This window comes from Monodelphis domestica, chromosome 6, assembly GCF_027887165.1.
Source record: "Monodelphis domestica isolate mMonDom1 chromosome 6, mMonDom1.pri, whole genome shotgun sequence".
Taxonomy (NCBI): Eukaryota; Metazoa; Chordata; class Mammalia; order Didelphimorphia; family Didelphidae; genus Monodelphis; species Monodelphis domestica.
This window is the reverse complement of record NC_077232.1, coordinates 241,878,809-241,891,863: the sequence shown is the minus strand read 5'-3', so window position 1 is coordinate 241,891,863 and position 13,055 is coordinate 241,878,809.

Here is a 13,055-nt window from a genome sequence, read left to right as displayed (position 1 = left end):
AGTGGCCAATTTCCTATACTTTTTTTTTGCTTTTATTTTATTTTATTTTTTAAATTTGATTTAGTCAATTTAGAACATTATTCCTTGGTTACAAGAATCATATTCGTTCCCTCCTTCCCCTCCCCCCACCCTACCTATAGCCACCTCACAATTACACTGGTTATTACACGTGTTCTTGATCAGAATCTATTTCTATGTTGTTGGTATTTGCACTAGGATATTCATTTAGAGTCTATATCCCCAATCATATACCCCTCAACCAATGTAATCGAGTACTTGTTTTTCTTTGGTGTTTCTACTCCCACAGTTATTCCTTTGAATGTAGATAGCATTCTTTCTTGAGGATCCCTCTGGGTTGTTCAGAATCACTGCATCTTCACTAATGGAGACGTCCATTACATTCAATTGTACCTCAGTGTATCAGTCTCTGCACACAATGTTCTCCTGGTTATGGTTCTTTCACTCTGCATCAATTCCTCGAGGTCACTCCAGTTCACATGTAATCCCTCCACTTTATTATTCTTTTGAGTATATTCCATCACCAACACATACCACAATTTGTTCAGCCATTCCCCAATTAAAGGGCATCCCCTCATTTTCCAATTTTTTTGCCACCACAAAGAGCTCACCTATGAATATTATTCTATAGGTCTTTTTCTTTATTATGTCTTTGGGGTACAATCCCAGCAGTGCTATGGCTGGATTAGAGGACAGTCTTTTAGCGCCCTTTAGGCATAGTTCCAAATTACCCTCCAAAAGTTTGGATAAATTCACAACTCCACCAGCAGTGCATTAATGTCCCAACTTTGCCACATCCTCTCCAACATTCACTACTTTCCTTTGCTGTCATGTTAGCCAATATGCCAGGTGTGATGAGATACCTCAGAGTTGTTTTGATTTGCATCTCTCTGATTATAAGAGATTTAGAACACTTTTTCATGTGCTTATTAATAGTTTTGATTTCTTTAACTGAAAAATTCCTATTCATGTCCCTTGCTGTAAATGTAGAAATTTTAGGCTCCTGGGAGAGGTTATAATATTTTAATGGCTAAAAATGTGGCTACAGGATTTATGTAATATTGAACAATGGCCGCCAAGGAATTTACTTATGAAATTCCTAAAATGAAACACTCAAGTCAGAATGGAGTTTATGGAGGTTTAATCACACTGGAAGTAGAGAAAGGAGAGGGAGAGAAGGAGAGAAGAGAAAAGGGAAAGGGGCTACTCAACCTCTGACCAAGGCAGAGGGAGTTTTAGGCCCAAAGGCCCAGGTGGAAAGAATCAGTCCTTAACTCACGTGACCGATCTGAAGGAAAGCTGTCTGTGGGCGTCCTCCCTCTCCAAGCGCCTAACACCAACTCCCCCTAGCTCTCTCCACAGGAAGTCAGCGAATTCCAGAGGCTGTTCCCTACCTCACTTCCTGTGTCTCACAAATCCAATGGTTGGCTCTAGCTTGGCTTAGGACAGCCCAGGTGGGCAGTTAGTTATTTCTGATTTGTCATTGACTAGCGCATGCCCGTGTAGTGTGGGTGTGCACAATTTTTGGGTGCTAGACCAAGATGGAGACTTTTAAAATTCACATTGCCCAGTTATCATTTGGAAAATGGCTTGATTTTTTGTACATTTGATTTAACTCTTTTTATATTTGAGTAATTAGACCTTTGTCAGAGGTTTTCTTATGAAGATTGTTTCCCAATTTGTTGCATCCATTCTAATTTTGGTTGCATTGGTTTTATTTGAATAAAAACATTTAATTTGATGTAATCAAAATTATTTATTTTACATTTTGTGATTTTTTTTTTCTAACTCTTGCTTGGTTTTAAAATGTTTAATTCCCCAAAGATCTGACATGTATATTATTCTGGTTTCACTTAATTTACTTATAGTTTCCTTCATTATTTTTAGGTCATTCACCCATTCTGAGTTTATCTTGGTGTAGGATATGAAATGTTGATCCAAACATAATCGCTCCCAAAATATCTTCCAATTTTCCCAGCAGTTTTTATCAAATAGTGGATTTTGGTCTCAAAAGCTGGGCTGTTTGGACTTATCAGAGACTGTCTTGTTGAGGTCACTTACCCCAAGTCTATTCTACTGATCCTCCTTTCTGTTTCATAGCCAGTACCATATTGTTTTGATGACCACTGCTTTATAATATATTTTGAGATCTGGGACTGCAAGGCAACCTTCCTTAGCGTTTTTTTTTTTTCATAATTTCCCTGGATATCCTTGATCTTTTGTTCTTCCAAATGAACTTCGTTATGTTTTTTTTTTCTAATTCAGTAAAACAGTTTTTTGGTAGTTCAATGGGTATGGCACTAAATAAGTGAATTAATTTGGATATAATTGTCATTTACATAATGTTAGCTCAACCTACCCATGAGCAATCAATGTTTTTCCAATTGTTTAGAACTAGTTTTAATTGTGTGGAGAATGTTTTGTAGTTGTGTTCACATAGTTCCTATGTTTGTCTTGGCAGATAGATTCCCAACATTGTGTATTGTCTAGGGTGATTTTAAATGGAATATTTCTTTCTAATTCTTGCTGCTGAGATGTGTTGGTGATATATAGAAAGTCTGACGATGTATGTGGGTTTATTTTGTATTATTCAACTTTGCTAAAGTTGTTGATTATTTTGACTAGCTTTTTGATTGATTCTCTAGGACTCTTTAAGTAGACCATCATAGCATCTGCAAAGAGTGATATCTTGGTCTCCTCATTGCCTATTTTAATAGCTTCAATTTCTTTTTCTTCTTTAATTGCTACTGCTAGTGTTTCTAGTACAATGTTAAATAATAGAGGTGATAATGGGTATTCTTGTTTCACTCCTGAACTTATTGGAAAGGTTTCTAGTTTATCCCCATTACAGATGATGTTTGCTGATGGTTTTATATATATATATATACATATACACATATATGTATATATATAAATATTCATGCATATCACTTAGATTTCCATATTTATTTCCATAGAATTGGGCATAATCGGCCCTTCTATTCCTATGCTTTCTAGTGTTTTCAATAGGAATGGGTGTTGTATTTTGTCACAGGCTTTTTCTGTATCTATTGAGATAATCATGTGATTTTTGTTGGTTTGCTTGTTAATGTGGTCAATTGTGTGGATTGTTTTCCTAATATTGAACCATCCTTGCATTCCTAGCATAAATCCTACCTAGTCATAATGAATAACCCTTGTGATCCCTTGCTGGACTCTTTTTATTAGTATCCTATTTAAGAATTTTGCATCTATGTTCATTAAGGCGATTGATCTGAAATTTTCTTTCTCTGTTTTTGACCTGCCTGGCTTTGGAATCAGTAACATTTTTGTGTCGTAAAAGGAATTTGATAGAATTACTTCTTTGCTTATTTTGTCAAATACGTTGTATAATATTGTAATATTGGGATTAGTTGTTTTTTGAATGTTTGATAGAATTCCTTTGTGAATCCATCTGGTCCTGGCGATTTTTTCTTAAGTTCTTTGATGGCTTGTTCCATTTCTTTTTTTGACATAGGGCTATTTAGGTATTCTGTTTATTCCTTTATTAGTCTAGGTAATATATATTTTTGTAAATATTCATACATATCACTTAGATTTCCATATTTATTTCCATAGAATTGGGCATAATCATTTTAATGATTTCCTTAATTTCCTCTCCATTAGAGATGAGGTCTACCTTTTTATCTTGGATACTGTCAATTTGGTTTTCTTCTTTCCTTTTTTAAATTAGATTGACCAGTACTTTGTCTATTATATTTGTTTTTTCAAAGTACCAGCTTCTAGTATTATTTATTAAATCAATAGTTCTTTGACTTTCAATTTTATTAATTTCTCCTTTGATTTTTAGGTTATCTAATTTAGTCTTCATCTGAGGATTTTTAATTTGTTCACTTTCTAATTTTTTTTTTAATTTGCATGACCAATTAATTGACCTCTGCCTTCCCTATTTTGTTAATATAGGAACTCAAGGATATAAATGTCCCTGTGAATACTGCTTTGGCTGCATCCCATTGATTTTCAAAGGATGTCTCATCATTGTCATTTTCTTCAATGAAATTAATTCTTTCTATGATATGTTCTTTAACTAACCAATTTTGGAGAATCGTATAATTTATTTTCCAATTAATTTTTTATTTTCTTCTCCATGTACCATTACTAATTATTATTCTCATTGAATTGCAGTCTCAGAAGGTTGTATTTATTATTTCTTCTCTTTTGCACTTATTTGCAATGTTTTTATGTCCTAATATATGGTCAATTTTTGTGAATGTACCATGTGCTGCTGAAAAGGTGTATTCCTTTTTGTCCCTATTTATTTTTCTACACATATCTACTAACTCTAATTTTTCCAAGATTTCATTCACTTCTCTTACCTCTTTCTTATTTATTTTTCAGTTTGACTTATCTAGTTCTGATTGAGGAAGGTTCAGGTCTCCCACTAGTATAGTTTTTCTATCTATTGCATCCTAGAGTTTCCACTATCAACTACTTTCTCCTTTAGAAATTTGGATTCTATAGTATTTGTTGCATACATGTTAAGTACTGATAGTTCCTCATTGTCTATACTGCCTTTTTTCGCAATGTAATTACCTTCCCTATCTTTTTTGACTAGATGTATTTTTACTTTGGCTTTTTCGGATATCATGATTGAGACTCATGCTTTCTTTTATCAGTTGATACCCAATAGATTTGGCTCCATCCTCTTACTTTTTCCCTATGGGTGTCTACCTTCCTCTTGTGTGTGTTTTTTTGTAGACAGCATATGGTAGGGTTTTGGTTTCTAATCCACTCTGCTATTCGCTTGTGTTTTGTGTGTGAGTTCATTCCATTCACATTCAGAGTTATGATTACCAGCTGTGTGTCTCCCAGCATTTTGATTTCTACTCCCAGTCCTGCCTTTTCTTCTTTCACTATATCCTTCTATACTAATGATTTGTTTTTAATCAGTCCCCCTAATTCCCACCCTTATTTTACTTCACTTTCTACACCCCCTTCCTTCTTATTCCCCTCTTTTTCCTTTGAGTCTTTTTAAACTACCCCCACCCTCTCTCTCCTTCTGTTGCTTTCCTCACCACCAGTCCATTTGTTACCCTTCTACTTCTCTATAGGAAGAAAATCAATTCTCTGTCCCAATGTATTTAAATTTCTTCTCTCCTTGAGTCAATTTCAATTCATGTAAGAATTGAATATTTCCTATCTCCAACCACTTTGCCCTTGCTTCTTTGTGACATATAAATTTTCCCCATTTTGTTTCTTTTCCAATTTCTCTTAGCATTAACCTCTTTTTAAAACTCTACTTGTGTGTGTGTGTGTGTGTGTGTGTATATTTACACATACATATATCTATATACTTATTTATGTCTTGGCATTTCATTCTATACAGTTTATCACTGTTTCCTCTAACTATAATTCTTCTATCTACTGTATTAGAATAGGATACCATTGCTTGTCAAGTTATAGTAAATGACATACTCTGGCTTGACTAAAGAGATACTATGGGAAACTTCAAGGTGCCTAGTTGTAATAGAGAGATATATACTAGGGGAATACTTGAGGGTCTCTATCAATTCCCTAGATGGCTAATGGATACAATACTAGATGGCTTATAGATCAAGATATTTCCTACCCTCCACCCTTCACTTCCCAGTTTTCGACCCACATCCCCCTGCCTCCCTTCCCCTCCCCCCTGTTAGTCAGCCACCCTTCTAAGTAATTAAAAAGTGAACTGTGAGGTTTAGAGAAGATACTCTTGTTCTCTTTCTCAAGTAAGGAGGTTTATTGGGGAAGACAGGATGGAAGATAAGGTGAGAGGGATGGGGTTATCCCTAGTCTATAATGAGGGATAGGAGGATTTTAGGAAATGTCAGTCATATCACAGCTGTGACTCAAAAGTCTGTCAGGGAGATGAGAGGAAAACTGTATGATCTTCTTTTTTCTTCCTTCAAACTCAAGTCTGAGATACCAATATCTTCTTCACCACACCCAGCCACCCTCCAAAAATTAAATTCACAAATTTCTACCTCTGCTCCAAAACCACACTGGTCCTTCAACCTAGGACAGAAGCTAGCAGGAGTCCAATTCAGAGATTCTTCCCCCTTCAACTTGCTTGGCTCTCCAACTGTCTTTCCTGGGAACCTTCTATCTGGAATGTTCACCTTGATTGACAGATGATGTCCCCAGGTTTCTGTTTTGCATGCATGGAAATTCTCCCTTCCTTCATGCCTCTTCCAAATTTGATCATGAAGATATGTAAGAATGCATCAAACATGTTAACATCACATATATACATGCACATGCTATAGAGAATTATACTTTAGGAAGATATCTATCTTATGGAATGGGTAAGTATACAACATGCATAATTGCATAACAAAAAGACACTGATAAAAATTTCTTTGGAAAATTCATACAGACTAAGAATCACTACACAGGTGATAATAAAAAATTATGAGTTACCAATATCCTCTTTTCTTATAGGGATACATATCATTTTAACTTATTGGGCACCTTAAAAAAAGTTGTTTTGTTTTTTTTTCTTTTTTCCCCCACTCTTAATTACCTTTTGATGATTCTCTTGGGATCTGTGTTTGGGCATCAATTTTTTTTGTTCAGATCTGGCCTTTTGTTTATAAATGCTTGGAATTCTTCTATTTTATTAATTGATCATACTTTCCCCTCTAAGAATATAGTCAGGTTTGCTGCTTAGTTGATTCTTGGTTGTAGACCTAGTTCCCTTACAATCTGGAATATCATATTGCACATCTTTCATTCCTTCAATCTAGATGAAGCAAGATCCTGTGTCATCCTCACTGTAGTTCCATGGTATCTGAATGATTACTTCTTAGCAGATTGTAATATTTTTCCCTTCGTCTGATTGTTCTTGAATTTGGCTATGACATTCCTGAGTGTTTTCAGTTAGGGATTAAGTCCAGGAGGTGATCTGTGGGTTCTTTCAATCTCCACTTTTCCCTCTTGTTCTAGAAAGTTGGGGCAGTTTTCTTGGATGATTTCCTATAGTATTATATCTAGGCCTTTTCTTTTGTCATGGTTTTCTGGGAGACCAATGATTCTTAAGTTGTCTTTCCTGGAATGATTTTCTAAATCTTCTGTTTTGTGAATGAGGTGCTTCATATTTTCCTCAATATTTTCTTTCTTTTGATTTTGCTTATAGTTTCTTGCTGCCTTGTGAAATTGCTTGCTTCTAATTGTATTCTGGTTTTTAAAGACTGAATTTCATCCCTGGCTTTTTGATCATCCTTCTCCTTCTAATCATTTATCTCCTTTGCCTCATTTTCAAGCTGATTAATTTTGGCTTTCAAGACACTATTTTCTGTTTCCAGATGATTTACCTTGCTTTTTATGTTCTTTTCCTATTTGTCTTCAGCTTCTGTTAATTGTGTTTTGAGTTCTTCCAAAGCCTGTGTCTAATTTGCTGGAATTTCTGTGTTTTTGCTTGGTGTTCCTTGATTCTCCGCTGTAACATTTGTTCTTTGTTCATTGCCTGGATAGAAGCCACTCAATTGTAATTTCTTTTTCTTTTTCTGATGTTTGCTCATATTTATCGTTTCTTTTCCCCCTGTAATTGCCTGCACTGTTGCTCCTCTCATTGTGTGCTAGATCTGTGGGTTTGGGCTTTTCTCTCAGCCTTTACCCTTGGAGCTTAGCAAGGAACTCAGAGTAGTCTGTGGGTGTGTGTGTGTGTTGGAGCTTGAGCTTTCCTGCTCTGTGAAGACTTGATGAGATTAAGCCCAGCTGAGTTGAACTTGCATAACTGGATATGCCCTGAGAATGCCCCGAGACCAAAACCATGGGAAGGGGGAGAGCAATATAGAGTGTCTCTGCTGTGGCCATATTGCCTCCTTTGTGCTTCTCCTCAAGCTGCCTCCTAGCCACCTGTGTTTGGTGCCCTGAGCCTGGCACAGTTTTGCCCACAAGATACTCACTCCAGGCTATCACTATTGCCTGCCCAGAAATTTCAGTCACTGCTGGAGGTTCAGTACTGTAGGTGGGGGAAGGGACCTGGGACCTTCCTTTTTCCTTCCCCTTAAGCCCGCGTGTTCTCAAATTCTGCCTTTTTTGATGTGTACCTTTTAAGTTGAGTCCAGCAGCAGGGTTCCTAGGCTCTGTCCTATTGTTATGTTTGGTTTTCAATTTCCTAGGAGCATTTGGTTTTTAATTGGTAAGGAAGGGTTTTCAGAGGTCTGAACTTTTGCTGCCTCTCTGCCACCATCTTGACTCCGCCTCCAGTTTCCTATTCTTAGTAATCTACAATGCAGATTATTTTGAAGAAAGGAATTCATATTGGTTTAAAAAAGCTTTTGTTTTTAAAGAAGAAATGACCAAAATCTGAAATAGCAATTTGGTGATAACTGTGTTGTCTTAATATCATAATTCATAGGAAAAGCCTGACTACCTAATCATGTTGTATCCTATATTTTCATAAATCAATACAGACAGAAAAAAAATCTGAATCATTTCATAAGTTTCTGATACTAATCTTTCTGAATCCAGGTCCAGCATTCTATACATTACTCTACTTGGTTGTCTCTAAATAAAAATTATCTTTGTACTACTAAGAAACATTGTTTTAATTCATATAAAATTTTAAAATTTCATCAGATCAAAGCATTTTCTTTTATATTCTTTTTTCCACTCTATATCTTTCTTGAATAAAATTAGTTCTTTCTACAGCAAGACAGTCAGAAAACATTTTAGTCACTCAGTGTGTTCTAAGTGCTATAGTGATTGATGAACAATATCTCTATAAATATTAATATATTATAATAATATATGGAAGATACAAGTTATTTTTCATATTGAATTCATATAGAACAATATTGTATCTCTCTTTCTACCTTCACTAGGAGAATATAAATTTCTTGAAGGCAGAATCTTTACTGGTTCTTATTTTTTTTTTTTTTGTATTTCTGTTGCTAGAATAGTGTCTTGATCAAAATAGGTTCCTAATAAATCCTTTTTATATCATATTGGAATGGATTATTCTGAGAACAAGTGGAGAAGAAATAAAAGGAATTGAATATTCTAAAACTAAGTAAATATTTAATGGAGAATTAAATTAATGTAACCCCAGGCTAACTAAACACTATCATTCCAGGAAAAATACAGATATAAATTCTGGTTCAAAAAAGATGTCATTTTCTTGCTTAGTTTTTTATCAAAATTAAGCTAAAAATTCCATAGAAGGAACCAAAATATTAATTGATTCAAAAATAGTTAATTTCTCACTGGTATTCCACAGAATACTCTATGCCTCCTTAACTCCCAAGGGTGGTTAAAATTTAAATCTTAAAGTACCTATTTTAAAAAGCATTAATAAAAATAAGACCATTGGTATGAAAACATTTAAGAATGGAATTCTATTGATTTTATATTTTTGGTTTCATACAAGTTTTTATTTCTAAGATACATATATACGTATGTGTTTATATACAGGTGTCCCAAAGTCTTGAATGCAGTTTTGAAATTTTAATAACTCAGAACTGCACTGAGAGTTGGAATATCTTCAGAAACCAAGTTCAATTACTAGATATTCATATTAATCACATTTCAGAAATAGAGTTTTGTGGATTCCCACAAATTCTCATATTTTGTATATGCCCTACCGAATGAACATGATAGTTAAGTGCTATGTTATGTGTTCTCAGTGTAATCACCCTTTTCTCCTTTACATCTAGCTGTCTGATGGGGCAATAAGTATGGCCTCATCATTAGGAGTATAGAACTTTAAGGATTCCAGAAACTGGAATTTAGCTCTAAGGTCTCATGCACAGGAAAACCCCACATAATTATTGAACAGGATACTTTTTGGTGATCTATTATATCACCTTGGAAAAATGAAGATGATTTGTCATCATAATAGCAGATATCTATACTTGGATAAATAGTGCGTATCATTATTTTACTCCTAATATTGAATCACAAAATGTAAGCAATAACTACTAAAAGAATAATTCATAATAATCATCTACATCGATCAAGGGGACACTGTTGCTTTTCTCTAACACTCCTCAAGTTTCCTACATGTAAGATGAAGCACATTCCAGCTGTTCTAATACACATACATATAAAAATATATTACATATGTATGTACATACACACATATACATGTAGCTGCTGTGTCTACAATTATTCAAGGAAAGAATCAAATTTTGTATTTGTGTGTGTATTGATTCTTTCCTTTAGGAATTTAACTCACAGTTTCAGAAGACTAATAATCCTGAAATTCTAGCATAGAAAGATAAAAAGCTGTCTTATTGTAGTTTGAGATATACAATATCTTCTGACTGCAAAAAGTTTTTCATCATGCAGTAAGGTTAGTGATCTGCTGCAGCAAGAAATGTTTTCCTACTAGTGTTGCTGTGGTGGCCTACCTTGGCACAATTATTGCTCTGTATCACTTCATCTTTTGCTCCTTAACCTAAATTCACTACTTTTCTAAACAATGCTCAAGCTAAGTCAATAAATATTGATTAAATTCTTTCTATGTGCCACACATTGTGTTAAATGATAGAGCAACAAAGAAAGGCATAAATAGTTGCCTCTGCTCTTAAAGAGATGATAGTCTAATGGGTAAGACAATATGAAAACAATTATATTCAAACAATATACACAAAATAATTTGGAAATATAAAGGTATGGCATTAACAATAAGGAAGATCAGGAAAGGTGACCTTTAGAGAACAAGTTTTAGTAGAGATTTGAATATAGGAGACAGAAGTGAGGTGAGTGAGAATCATAAACATTCAAGATAGCCAATGAAAATCCATGTTGACTGGATATATCCACTATCTTGTGTAAGGAGCATCAAGGAGACCTTGATTGAAGGGAAAGTTAAGGAGTGTATAATTAGAAGATTGAAAAAAGCAAAAAAAAAAGTGGTGAACGTTATGAAAGGCTTAAAAAAACTGAATAAAAATTTTGAGTTTTTGATACTGGTTGTAATAATGGAACACTGTAATTTATTGTGTGGAAAAGACATGACTACACCTTCAATTTCAGATATCTTTGATAGATGATTGGAGGATAACTGTAGTGGGGTCAAAACTAAGGCTGGCAATCAATAAAGGCTTTTACAATGATCCAAGAGAGGGGAGATAAGGGCTTACACCAGACTGGAGGCAGGATAACAAGAGAGAAGGGGATATGTGGGGGAAATGTTTGGGTAGAAATAACACTTGGAAATTTATTTCATGTAGGGAATATCAAAGAGTTGGAATTTTAGAATAACATCTAATTTTGAAAGCTGGGGTTACTAAAAGATGGCATTACCCTTGCCAACAATTGGGAAGTCAGGCAGAAAGTACAGAAAAACTAAGGAGAAGTCTGCTTTATATTTTGGAACACTGAGATACTTTGGATCTCGTTTTTGAAGATGGTTCTGTATCTCAAATATTTTCAATATCATACAGGAAACTATTAAAGTTTTATATTTATAAACCAAATTCTTGTGTCATGATGATTTTATTGAAAATACAACTGTTTTTATAATACATCTTCAGATGTAAGGAATTCAGCCCACATTAGTATTTTAAAGCAAACTCCAGTCAGTGATGAAAAAACAATTCTTTTATCTCTAAGTGCCTCTAGACTTTGAAATATAATCTCTGTTTCTATAACAACAAAACTTTCTGAATAATAAACATGTGGATTTCTACATTGTCAGAAGAGATCTCTCATAATGATGAAACTTCTGTCATTTTGGAATTCAATACAAAATAATAACGATTTGTCCCTCTTTTTTTTTGGATAGGTTCCTGAGAACAGAATGATGAAAATTTAGGTTCTAAAATTTTAGTTAGTATAAACATAGAAATGTACCTTTCTTTTTTTTGAAAAAAGCATTTTCAAATACTTTCAATTTATGAAGTTAAATGGATAATTGAGCCTCATTCATGTGATATTCACAGGCCATCAAAATTAAATTTGCATTTTCTTAGGTCTTGCTTTATTCCATAGAAGAAAATATAAATGATATTACACAGTATTGTATGCTTACCACTTTTGATAGTGTTTTTAATTGAGCAGAATTATTAATTTAATAAATAAAATGACTTTCAAGACTAAACCATACCTATTATTTACTAAATCCTGAAATGTTTCTCAAATATCATGTTTGTTTAAAATTACTGTTGTTATTTATTTGGGGTTGAAGGAAATATTTTTATCTATCATTATCATATTGACTGAAATTCTAATGATATATTATCATGGAAATTGCTTTAGAATTAAATTTGACAAATTTGTACTAAATACATTTTTCATGCAATATATAGAGGATGAAAACTTTAACATAAATAAAGAAATATTGTCTCCATTCCTACCTTAATAAACTCATATTCTATTGCAGGCAAGAGCAAGAAGGGATATAGTTCATATGTAATACAATTTAGAGTGTGATGAAGATGAAAATTAGCCCAACATTCAAATGGGACTATAATATCATATATTTGGTATCTTCTCCACCAATGCAAAATGTAATTTAATTGTTTTAATTCTTCAGAAATTTGATGATTCATGAATTGTAGTCAAATAACAACAATAGTATTATACTATGTTAAAAAGATAGACAAATACTTAACAAAAACACTGGAATATGATTAAAAGTAACAAACTCAATATCCACCAACAAACAGACCAAAGCAAAATAAATTTTTCAGCTACCCATGGCAAATAATTTGATTATCAAGCTAAAATCTTATATTACTCCTTTTATTAAAAACTGAATGCCAAATCAACTATCAATGAATCAATGGTATCTGCTATATGTATATGAAGTTAGTAAGTTAGATTGCCTTAAGGAAATTTAAGAATTGAATTTATTTGTGAAAGATATATATTCATACGTAAATATCCACACATAGGAATACAGATGTATATGTATATCCATATGCATATGTTCATGGTATGTGGATAGATGAATATGTATAGATGTACATATATGTATATTGTGTCTCATGTATATGCACACATGTATACACATACATTCATACCAAAGTGTATATTTCATAGAGGTGTGTGTGTGTGTGTGTGCGTGT